Source organism: Cebus imitator, unplaced genomic scaffold (genome assembly GCF_001604975.1).
Source record: "Cebus imitator isolate Cc_AM_T3 unplaced genomic scaffold, Cebus_imitator-1.0 Scaffold340, whole genome shotgun sequence".
NCBI classification, from domain to species: Eukaryota; Metazoa; Chordata; class Mammalia; order Primates; family Cebidae; genus Cebus; species Cebus imitator.
In genome coordinates this window covers 2,401,839-2,414,308 of record NW_016107655.1, presented here as the reverse complement: position 1 = coordinate 2,414,308, position 12,470 = coordinate 2,401,839, and the positions used below count along the sequence as shown (strand labels likewise).

The 12,470-nt window shown below is 45.2% G+C and overlaps 1 long non-coding RNA gene across 3 annotated transcripts in view; it reads right to left on the bottom strand.

The window, feature by feature from the left end:
* Positions 1-12,470, bottom strand: part of LOC108287366 — a 25,852-nt gene that overhangs the window by 9,076 nt on the left and 4,306 nt on the right. For 2 of the 3 annotated variants that reach the window (XR_005196484.1, XR_005196485.1), the window contains exon 2: positions 9,154-9,296. This is a non-coding gene — a long non-coding RNA (uncharacterized LOC108287366). Of the gene's footprint in view, positions 1-1,350; positions 2,483-9,153; positions 9,297-12,470 lie in introns of those variants that run through there. The other variant, XR_001818306.2, reaches the window with a different exon arrangement.

Genomic DNA, 12,470 nt, shown 5'->3' with positions numbered 1-12,470 from the left:
AGGGAAGGGAAGGGAAGGGAAGGGAAGGGAAGGTTCACTTGCCATTGGTCACGTCAATTGTCCACCAGTGGCATCTGACTCAGGCCTGGGGAAACTTAGATCTTGCTAGTGGTAAGAGGGTCTGATTTGGGAGGGATTCGCAACATGTCGATCAAAAGATACAAAATTTCAGTTAGGAGGAATAAGCTCAAGAGATCTATTGTACACTATGGTGACTACAATAAGAATGCTTTGTATACACGAAAATTGCTAAGAGTGGATTTTACGTTTCCCCTCTGCCCCTCCCCACCAACACAATGATTAGTATGAGCTAAGGCATACATGTTCATTAGCTCTACTTGGTCATTCCACAATGTATACATATTTCCAAACACCATGTTGTTTACCATAAATATATACAATTTGTATTTGTCAATACAAAAATATTTTTTTTAAAAAGAGAGCTTGAGCCAGGCCATGGCAGCAGAGACAGGAAAGGGGTCTGCTCAGTGTGGTATCAGTCAGGGAGGCTCCCAAACTCCTGCTTCAACCTCCAAGGTTTTTATGACTTTGTCTGGGCGGGCAATGCACAACACTGAGGCTGCTCTGATAGCGAGGACCAGCCCAGCCTCCCCCTGCCAAGACCACCCAGACCGTCTCATCATTAGCACCCCTCCTCATCCACAGCTCTGCTTAGAGCAGAAACGGGCCAATACACCTCCCCTAGAGCAAAAGGGATTTAAGCAGACCCAAGGATGATTCACTTGTGGAATCCTCTGTGGGCAACTGAGTTGTGCGGTATTAGTGAAAAATATGTAGAGGGAGAGAGTAGGAAGAAATGAAGGCAAGAAGGGAAGAAATGCACAATCAGATTTATCTTCACAAGAATTTTGTAAAGCAGGAATTGCTGTACCCATTTTACAGTTGGAAAGCCAATCGCATTAAGCTACCTGTCAAGATTGTTTCTAGTAAGAAATAGATCTGAGCTACTAGTCCAGCTCTATCTGACTGTAAAGCTGCTTTCTTTTCGAAGAATCAGGTTCTTAATGTAATGATACCACTGTAGCAGAGCAACTGGTTTCTTTTTTTTTTTTTTTTTTTTTTTGAGACGGAGTCTGGCTAAAGTCCAGTGGTGCGATCTTGGCTCACTGCAACCTCCACCTCCTTGGTTCAAGCTATTCTTCTGCCTCCGCCTCTCAAGTAGCTGGGATTACATGAGCACACCACCATGCCCAGCTAATTTTTGTATTTTTATTATAGACGGGGTTTCACCATGTTGGCCAGGATGGTCTCGATCTCCTGACTTCATGATCTGCCCACCCCGGCCTCCCAAAGTGCTGGGATTACAGGCATGAGCCACCGCACCTGGCCACAGCTGTTATTTTTTGAAATCCCCTTCTAGTCTTCTCTTGTTCAGGTGCCATAAAGGCATATATCTTTCTTTTGTTTACTTAATACTATATCATAAACACTCGCAATATTGCTAAATAGTCTTTGTACTAATCACTTTGACATAATATTCCACCCTGTGGACATACAGTGACTCAGTCATCACTAAATATTTAGGTGGTTTCACTGTCTCAGGATTATAAATCCTCCCTGCCCCCACCCTTCCTCTGTCAGGCTCCCCTGACATGAGTCAGGGCTCCCGCTCGCCCGGTGTCTGGAAGGTTATGTAGGTCACTGGGACCTGATTATGCCTGCCATAGTGCAACAAGGCATTCTAGAGTTTCTCGGAAGGCTGAAGCTACTGAGAAAGTTAAGTCCTCTTCCTCTTCCTCTTCCTTACCTCTGCCAGGCTTGGCATGCAATCCCCCTGCCACTGCCTCCACCCACTCAGGACACAAAATTAGAGCTGGTGCAGACTGGAGATGCCAAAGGCTGGTTGAGGTGGGTTTGGGTTCTTGTGGCTGGTGAAGGCAGCCCCATGCCCAGACATCTCAGGAGCCAAAGGGCTCCCAGGTGACCCCAAGGACTGGCCAGCAATGAGTCCAGCACTGGGATGGGACCCAGATCCCTTCAAAGAGCCCGCAGCGTCGCTTGGTCCCCATTTCCTTGAGAAGCCCCTTCCTGAGAGTTTTCTGTGTTCTGCCCCCTTAAGGAACATGGCCACATCCCAAACTGGCTCCCCAGCAGCTCCAGGCTGGACTGTGGAAGCAGAAACCCCCCTGGTAGGCAAGCAGACAGCACAACCGCCTAAGGTGAATGACCCAACAGCACATTTTCAGGATGCTTCTCTGTTTTATCTGTTTGCAAAGCAGATATTTGGGGAGGTTGGGCTCAGAATTGCTTCATGGTTGCCAGTCACATGGGAAATGGTTCGCATTCTTCGCATAGTTGGAGGGCTGTGAAGCAACAGAGAGGACTACTCCGAGGCCTCTCTGGGACGGAGGAAGATGAGCCACTATCTCGGCATTCCTCTCTCCTTGAATGGGTTCTGGTGTGGGACAGGCTGAACGTTCTTTCCAGGAGGGCAGGGCGGTGGGATGTCTCTAGAGGGGCTCTGCGGAGAGAGTCATCACATTACTTATGTAACCCAGGGCTTCGAGTGCTTTCAAGGGTCATGTTATTCCTGCCCCTGCCCAGAGAAACACACACTCAGAGCCAGCAGAAATGGGTTTCTCCGAGGCCCGGAAAGCATTAATGCCAAAGGCTTTCTCTGGCCAGTGGTTTTCCATTTCTTCTGGGTATGTTGCTATTTGCATTTTTTTCTTTTAAGAAAGAATATTTATCATTTAAAAACAAAATCCCTACAGATATTTTTGAATTAATAACTAAATGAAAAGGCCTCAAGAGCCAGAGCGTTTTATCTCCCACCTTGATCGTAAACCCCGAGTGGGGCAATCTTTCTTGCCAGAAAATCATGTCAACTCTCTGTCCTCTTTCCTACAGCCGATCGGATGCCTGCTGCACTGCTGAAGAGGAGGCAGAGTTGTGGCCTCCAGGAGGGGCTCAAACTGTGACTGGTGCATGTACACCATTAGACGCACTGGCTGGGAGCCAGCAGCCCCACCTACAGAATTCCCTGAAATGAGGAATGGCATTCCTGAGACCACTCAGCAAAGACTGCCTCAAAAGGGGAGCTGGACTTTATTCAGGTCCTGCTCAATGGCAGGAAATACAGCAAGAGAAAAATCCCCTTCCGGCGCCACATCTGTGACCGGCACACAGGTCCCCTGCCCAGCAGGTGTGTGTAGATGTGCCCTCAGGAAGCTCAGCCCCAGGCCCTCTGGAAATGCCCATAGCTGGGCCACACGGCATCGTCCACTGCTTCCTCGGAGCTCCAGGAAAGTGCCAGAAGAGGGGCACTGAGGCAGAGGAAAAGCCAAACAGCCTGTGGCTCGGGGGACTACCTGTGACTGCCTGAATGCGAAGCGGGCAAAGAAATCCTCCTGGGAACCTGAGGCCAGGGGTGTGAGTGGGATTTAACAGATGGCGTGAGTGGCTTGCCTCGGAAGTGTCAGAGCCTGACAGGCGTGAGCTGGAAGCCTGGCTTTCACCATCTGACCATCCTGGAAAGCTGTTAAAGTCCCAGTGCCCACGCCACACCCCACGACAATCCGGTTGAACTCTTTGGAGGTGGGACCCAGGTATTTGTATTTCTAAACATTTCCAGGTAATTAAAACATGCAGCCAGACTTGAGAACTGGTGCTTTAAAGAGATATCTGATGCATCCTAGGCTCATCAAACAAAATAAGTAGAGCTCCTCCTGAGTGATTCATCAAGCCACCTTCTCTCTAGAGGCCATCTTCGCTCCTCTAGTCTCTCCAAATCCCCGCCGTTCCCCCACATCCATCTCCATCGCCACCTCCTGATGGGAGCCCTCCATGGCTGCCCCAGTTGCGGAGACTGCCTTTCTCCAAGGGCCCCTGTCAATGAGGACCTGCATAGCCATACATGGCCATCAGCTGACAGGTGTTTGCCCGTCCAGTTGAGCAATCCATTCCCATGGGGGCAGGTACGATGTTGTCCATCATGCTTTCTCACAACAACCTGCTGACCTGCCACCTACCACAATGCACTGCCCACAGCATATGCTCAATTAGTGTTTTCTGGCTGACTTACATCCTAGCACATTTCAACAGTCAAGCAATCTTGGTAAAAGAGTTAAAAGAATGTCTGATACAAATTAGTGGTTTTGTTGGTGATCAGTGATTGTGGTCCTAGAGATATATATGATAGGAATGGTATAAGAAGAATGGCCAAGAAATGCTTCTCAGGCTGTCTCTCAAGATGGTATGTGTAACCCATACAACCGAACCCTCACATGGTCAAGTCTCTGCACTGAAAATCTTCAAAGATGTGGTAGTCCTACAGGGCAGTAAGCAATGAAAGGTATTTTCTAATTAAAACCACTTCAAATATTTACTACCATTTCTTCAGGAAGCTCAAACGTGGCAAACCAAACACATGCATTTATATCTACTGAGGAGCCTTGAGGGGTGGGGAGAAACAGGAAGGTATTCCCGCCAGTGAGACTAGCAGTGATGGGGACAGAGGGACATAGAGCCCCCGGTTTTCAGAATGGCAAGAGCTCTTGTGAGTGTGGAGCACAGGGAGGAAAGGATAGGGTAGTTAAAAGAGACTGAAAAGGAGCCAGTATACCAAGAGGCTTGAGTCACGGGCCAAGGGTGTGGATTCCAGGTTTTACCATCCAAAGCCTACAGCTAAGAAGTGGTGTCATCAGATCACTCTGGCAACATGCAAAGGGCAGGAGACCTGTCAGGACACTAGAACAGAGGTGGGGAGAAAGGACCAGGCAGAGAAGGGCTGGGAGATGTGGGCCAGCCACCACCAGGTCCACCTGCCGCTGCCAAATTAGATGTTTCTATGCCCCGTTCTCTGTGTGGTGTGTTCTCAGGCCTGGGGCTGGCAGCAAAGGTGCTCCCACACATCTTACCCAATTCATGCTTCCACCTAGTGGTAACTGGCCACTCCATGCCACTCCTCCAGGTCCTGAGCTGAGGTCAGATTCCCCCTGGCTACTGGGAGGGCCAAACTCAGCTGCCTTTATACACAGGCCAACATTTTCACTTTATGTCCAAGCCAAAGGACATGTATAGCCACCACCAGAGAGAAAACAAACAAATCTCTAGGCTCAGACAGTATGAAATATATTTCCATGACTTTAAAAAAAAATGTATGTCAATTTTTACCAAAAGACTTTCAAAGTCTGGGCTGCTTGTGTTTTCCAGGAAGCTGATATTGAGATGGAGTTAGGAATACAAGATTAGGAAGGGTAAGGGTAACACCTGTGAATGAAACGGGGCAAAAGCAAGAGTGGAGTTCTCAGACCTGCACACCTGACTCTGCCAGTCACCCAGGAATCTAGAACAAAAACAGCCCACTAGAGGACTCCCATGTTGGAAATGTGGAAACAGTGGAATAGCTGGGCCCTGGTACCACCATCTTGCTCAGTCATTGGCCAGGGACACTCAAAGAAAATAATAAACTTGGTCCAAAACCTGAGCAGGCCCTGTAGGAGCCAACAGTGGTAGGCTGCCCGCTGAGCATAGCCTTGCAGCTGGGCAGTCCTTTACTGGGGCAATGTGTCTTCTGTTGGGCGCATCTTGGAGCAGTGTATCTGGACAACGCGCCCTTGTGTCTGTCATGAAGTCCTCCCTCCTCCCAGCCTCCAGTCTCAGTGGGCCACACTTGGCATATTTGAACCCTCTGTGCCTGTCCCATAAGGGGCCGTCCTCACTATCCCCATCACCTTCCTTCCCTGATGCCTCACCAGGCAGAGAGTACCTCTTTCCAGCGATCTGCTCTGTCTTCTCCCTCCCTTCAGTTCCCAACACTGAAGACCCTTACTTTTGTTTCTCTCCTCTTAATACTTTATCCAAAACCCATCGCCAGCAAAATCAAAAGATAAATGACTAGCTAGGCAAAGATCTGTACCTTTTGAACCACTAAAGGCTAATCTTCCTAAGACATAAAAAGCTCAATACAAGTTATAGATATAACCAAACTGAAAAAGGGAGCACAAGATATGAAAGGCCAGTTTATGGAAAGGAAGTCCAAAAAACCCTTAGATGAAAAGACACTCAACCTGACTCACAGTACAAGAAATTCAAGCTTGGCTAGGCATGATAGCTCATGCCTGTAATCCCAGCACTTTGGGAGGCCAAGGAGAGAAGATCATGAGGTCAGGAGTTCAAGACCAGCCTGACCAACATGGTGAAACCCAGTCTTTACTAAAAATACAAAAATTAACCAGGTGTGGTGGTGGGTTCCTGTAATCCCAGCTACTCAGGAGGCTGAGGCAGGAGAATCTCTTGAACCCAGGAGGGAGGGGCTGCAGTGAGCCAAGATCACGCCACTGCACCAGTCTGGGTGACAGAACAAGACTCCATCTCAAAAAGAAAGAAAGAAAGAAAGAAAGAAAGAAATTCAAGTCAAACTACAGTGAGACACCCTTTTCGCCTATCAGATTGGCAGAGATCAAAAAGTTTGATTCAGCGCAGCGTTGGCAGGGAAACAAGCAGGCTTGCAGGCTGCTGGTGGGAATGTGAATTGGTAAAGCCATGCGGAGGACAATTTGGCAGTGTCTAAGTTACTAATTCCCACGACCTTCAAAAGGCAGTCAAATGTAATGGTTAGCACACAGGCTGGTGTCCGAACACCTCAATTTGAATTCCAGCTCTACGAGTCCTTTACCTTCTCTGTACCTCAGTTTTTCTCATCTGTAAAAATGGAATGATAATAGTATCTCCCTCAGGAGATTGTTGCAAGGATTAAAATACATTAATTATTGTAAAGCCCTTACAACAATTCCCAGCTCTTAGTAAATACCCATGCAGATGTCAACTATCATTATTATTAATTGACCTTGCAATTCCACTACTAGGCATTTATCCTACAGATATGCTTGCACATGTGTTAAATGAGTACATGATGTTATTCACTGCAGCACTGATGCAATTGAGGAGAAGACTGGAAACAACCCAGATGTCCATGGACAGGCTAAGTTGGCCATGGCGCATATGTATAATGCACTAGGGAGGAGACCTAGTGTAATGGGGATACAAAAAAAATAATAATAATAATGCAGAAGCTCTTTAGTCTGATCCAGTAGGTGCAGAATGCTCCTACACATTTTTAAATAAAGAGACTAGCACAAACACAAGTCCACATTCCCTTATTCACAATTATGAAGTTCAAAAATCTCCAAAGAACACAATTAAAAAATAAATAAATGACATAAACACATTTGGTAGCAAAATCTGGCTGAAGTGAACAGACTTAGGGAAGATTATGGCTTTATTTATTTTACTTGGTGCAGAAATACTTGTGTATTTTATCACATGCTCTGCTGGGAGTGTGACAGAATACACACATTACCTTTCAACACTCCTTGACTTCGCAATTCCAGAATATACCTGCCCCCAAGGGTTCCAGATAAGGGATTGTGGGCTGTAAGATCATCTTTTCTTTTTTGCATTAAAACGTCTCTTGAAGTATACACAAGAAACTAGCACCTGTTGCCTTTAAAAAAGGGCAACCAAACTGGGAGGGGGAATTTCACTGTATTTCAATCCAAACATTTTAAAGTATATGGATATTTCATTCCATCTAAAGATATTTTATTCTATATATTTTATATGGAATAAAATATTCATATACACACGCTTTTCCTGATTAATCTGTTGCAAGTGGAACCTCCTCTTGGTCATTGATCCTTGGTGAACTCAAACTAACAAAACATACATATACACACATAGATTTTTTAAATCATGGTTTTACCTAAACAATGCAAACACTTTTCCTTATCTTTCTTTTCTTATTCATAAATATCTAATTAAAATTAATCATTGGTTTACCTCTATTTCATTCTCTTTAATAGGTGCATAACATTCCTAAGTATGAATGCACTATAATTTATTCAGCATTCACTTTAATTCCAACTTTCGGACACTATGAACAATAAATAAATAAATGAAGACTGTTTTAGATGTCCTCAGTGCTGGGCTGTCCTGAAGCCTGACCCACCCTCTCACTGGCACTGGCTGTGACAGGCTGCCTGGGAACTCGGACCTGGGAAGCAGAGCTCGAGGGTTGGGGCAGGTGGGACAAAACCCTCATCTCTGACTCACTGTGCTGCTCTAGGCTCGGTGGTGAGGCCTCCTCCCTAGAAAAGTGGAGATAATGAGAGTGACTCAGTGGCGAGAACTCAGATGGGCCAATTGGTGAGAAAGGCAGGTCTCCTCATCTCATCGGCCTTCCGTGCACCTTTCCCCAGGAAGGGGCAAGAGCCACCCCTCGGACTCTTCCTCAGCCACATCTCCCCAGCAGAGCCTGAGAGTGAGGGTGTCAGATTCCAGAACCTAAGGATTTAGGTGTCCATCAAGTACTCAGTAAAATAAATGGGACAAATGGTGGGGAGACTCCAGAGCAGCTGGCATAAAGAAAAGAATCTACAGGCTTCCTGCAGGAAGAAAACAGGTCATGGACAGGGAAACAGGAATCAGACTGGGGAGGGCAGTAGGTTTGATCTGAGGAGGTGGGCAAACTCAGGAATTCGTTTTATAAAGTATTAAAAATTTTCTTTCTTTCTTTTCCTTTTTCTTTTTAGACAGAATTTCGCTCTGTCACCCAGGCTGGAGTGCAGTGGCATGATCTTGCCTCAGCACAACCTCCAATTCCTGGGTTCAGGTGATTCTCCTGCCTCATCCTCCTGGGTAGCTGGGATTACAGGTGTGCGCCATCATTCCCAGCTAATTTTTGTATTTTTAGTAGAGACTGGGTTTCACCATGTTGGCCAGGCTGGTCTCGAACTCCTGACCTCAGGTGATCTGCCTGCCTCAGCCTCCCAAAGTGCTGGGATTACAGGCATGAGCCACCGTGCCTGGTGTAAAGCATTAAAATTTTTCAAGTGAGGTGTGGGCAACTGAATATAGAAGTCTGAAATGTGAGGGGATTTGCTGCAATTTTTCCTTCTTTTTTTTTTTTTGTAGGACTCCCCTTCCCCATAACCTATGTATTATAATAACCTACTGCATATCCTTGCATACTTTTCTCTAAGCCTACATATACAAATGTATATGAACATATACACACACACATAGCCATATGTATACACAAAATTTGCATAGACGTATACATATATCCACATATATAAATATATAGTACATACATATTCACATATATGATATACATACATGTATATCTACCCATATACACACATACAGCCTTATGTGTGAATATGCCGCAGCTCTGAGAAGGCTCCTCCCATTATTCAATCACAGGAGCTTTTTCCAGTAGATATCTTGCAAGTGGAATCCCATCTTGGTCACTGATCCTTGCGGAACTCAGACTAACAAAACATACGCATACACACATAGGTTTTAAATCACTGTTTTGCCTAACTAATGTATACACTTTTCCTTATCTTGTTTTTCTTATTCATAAACATCTAATGAAAATTAATCACTGGTTTATCTCTACTTTGTTATTTTTAATAGATAAATAATAATCCTAAATATAAATGCTCCATAATTTATTCAGCTTCCCTTTATTTATTTACTTTTATTTATTTATTTTGAGACAGAGTCTCATTCTGTCGCCAGACTGGAGTGCAGTGGCTGGCACTATCTAGACTCACGGCAACCTCTGCCTCCGGGGTTCAAGCAATTCTCATGCCTCAGCCTCCCAAGTAGCTGGGATTATAGGCATGCACCACCATACCTGGCTAATTTTGTACTTTTAGCAGGGATGGTGTCTCACCATGTTGGCCAGGCTGGCTGGTCTTGGACTCCTGACCTCAAGTGAGCCACCAGCCTCGGCCTCCCAAAGTGTTGGAATTATAAGCATGAGCCACTGAGCCTGGCTAGCATTCGTTTTAATTCTAATTTTTGGACACTATGAACAACACTGCAGTACACATTATCCTGTACAGGACAGATGAGAAGGGCTGAATTGGTGGTCAAAATATACTTATAGACATATAATTTATACAAGTTATAAAATGTAAAATTATTAATTTTATATAATATTTATCTTTTTTTTTTTTTTTTGCGATGAAGTTTCAATCTTTTGCCCAGGCTGGAGTGAAATGCTGCAATCTTGGCTCACTGCAATCTCCGCTGCCTGGGTTCAAGTGATTCTCCTGCCTCAACCTCCCAAGTAGCTGGGATTACAGGCTCCTGCCACCATGCCTGGCTAGTTTTTTATATTTTTTAGTAGAGACGAGGTTTCACCATGTTGGCCAGGCTGGTCTTGAGTTCCTGACCTCACGTGATCTACCCGCCTCAGCCTCCCAAAGTGCTGGGATTACAGGTGTGAGCCACTATGCCAGACCATATAATTGATTTTTTTTAAAGCTGGAGAAAGTCACATTTCAAGTTACATTGCACGTGAATTTTCTCTGCAGGTCCACCAGCAATAGGTATTCCCAGTCTTTTTATTTTTTTGAAGCTGATCTAATCATTTCACTAACTATTAATGATTTTTCATATTTTTTTGGCTCTTTGAAACTGCCATTTCATAAATTGCCAGTATTTTTATTGAATCATTTATCTTTTTCTTGGCAATTTGTAAATATTCTTTGTGCCCTTTGTCTTCTGATTTACAAGTATGGTTTCTAAATCTGTTCATCTATTCTCTTTGTGCTTTGCCACAAAAATTTAAGATTCTAATCTAGTCAAATATGTTTATCTTTTCTTTCATAGCTTCTGGGTTTCTGGTATTAACAAATATCCCCCACCCCAAGTCTTCAATGTCCAAGAAGGCTACTAGAGCTCTAGTCATCACATCTGTATTACAGGCAGCAGGATGGAGAAAGGGACAAGAAGGGCCCTCCACCTCCCTTTGAAGGCACCTTTCCAGAGATTCCCACACAACAATTCCACTTGCATGTCACTGATCACAACTTAGTTATGTCTACATAGTAGCCATAGTTAGAGACAATAGTGTTACCACCATCTTTGAGAAATGCAACCTGCTATACCCACACTTAGAACCAAGAGCACTCTCGCTTCTTGGCATTCAGTAGACAAGCGGATACCACACGATCCTGAGAGAAAGCTGAAGCCTGGGAACCCACCTCTTAAGAGAGAAAGGGCTTCTCTTCTGGCCCTCAGGCATCATAGCTAAGACATCAGGCTTAGGAATTCACAGAGAGCCTACCGGAGGATCTCAGCCCTGAGGCTTCTGTGAGCAAAATCCCAGAATGATGGCAGTCTCCAGAGGTGTCACCTCTGCCTCAAGCTCCTCTCCCTCCAGTGTTTTCCCCAGGGGATGGGCAACAGTTTGTGGCTGGGTGGGGAATAGCTAAGCCTGCTGGCATGCAGGGCTGATGGCTTCTGAACTGTGGGAAATACCACAAGGCATTTCCAGGCAGATAGGGGCTTTAGGGAATTACTTATGATTCATGCCAGTTTGCAGGGTGTGTCTGTGCCAAAGAGAAAAACACAACATTGGAAATACTTTCTAACTGGAATCACTCACTCCCTCAGTCAGTCACTCACAAGCCCACTTGTCATTCAATGAGGGCCCAGAGACAGGACCAGTCACATCTAACCAGGCTTTCTTCCTATAGTTCTGTTTTCAGTTGAAAAAAACAACATCAGTGGAAGAGGTAGGCCAGTGGAGAGCAGCCAGGCTGCGAAGGGAAAGACTGAGAAAGTTCAGCGTAAGCTGGCACGCAAAGACCGCAGCCATGGTATGGGACAAAATGTGGACCCCAAGGGCTCTCCTGCCTTCAGAGGCTGGCGTCACTACATGCCTCAGCCTCTCCAAGCTCCAGCTTTCTCATCTAGGAAATGGGAGAGTTATCCCAGCCTTGCCTCAGTCTCAACATTGAGAAGGGAGTGATGTGGGGAGTCTACAGACCAGCATGCTCTGCTGCAATGCTCCTGTTTTAAAAAAAATATCTTTGAGGCCAGGCACAGTGGCTCACGCCTATAATCCCAGCACTTTGGGAGGCTAAGGCGGGCAGATCACCTGAGGTCAGGAGTTCGAGACCAGCCTAACCAACATGGAGAAACCCTGTCTCTATTAAAAATACAAAATTAGCCTGGCTTGGTGGCACACACATGTAATCCCAGCTATTCAGGAGGCTGATGCAGGAGAATCGCTTGAACCCGGGAGGCAGAGGTTGCAGTGAGCCAAGATGGCACCACTGCACTCCAGCCTGGGCAACAGAGCAAGACTCCATCTTAGAAAAAAAAATATTTGAGAAAATTATACACATATTACATCCTGGCCATTAAAATAGCCAGGAAACACAGATAGGCAAAAGGAAGGCAAGAAAATAACTGTTAATTCCAGAGGAAAGAGCTGTTGTTGAGCTGTTAACATCTAGACATAGGCTCTTTCAGAGTTTCCAGTACCTAGATATATTTTTAATTGGATCATACTTTATGTATGGCTCTATGATCTCCCTTTTTTCACTCAACGATATGCCATTAATTTCTTTACACGTCAATAAGAAAACTTCCTTGACATATACTAATGTTTGCGTGACATTCTTTTTTTTTTTTTTTTTTTT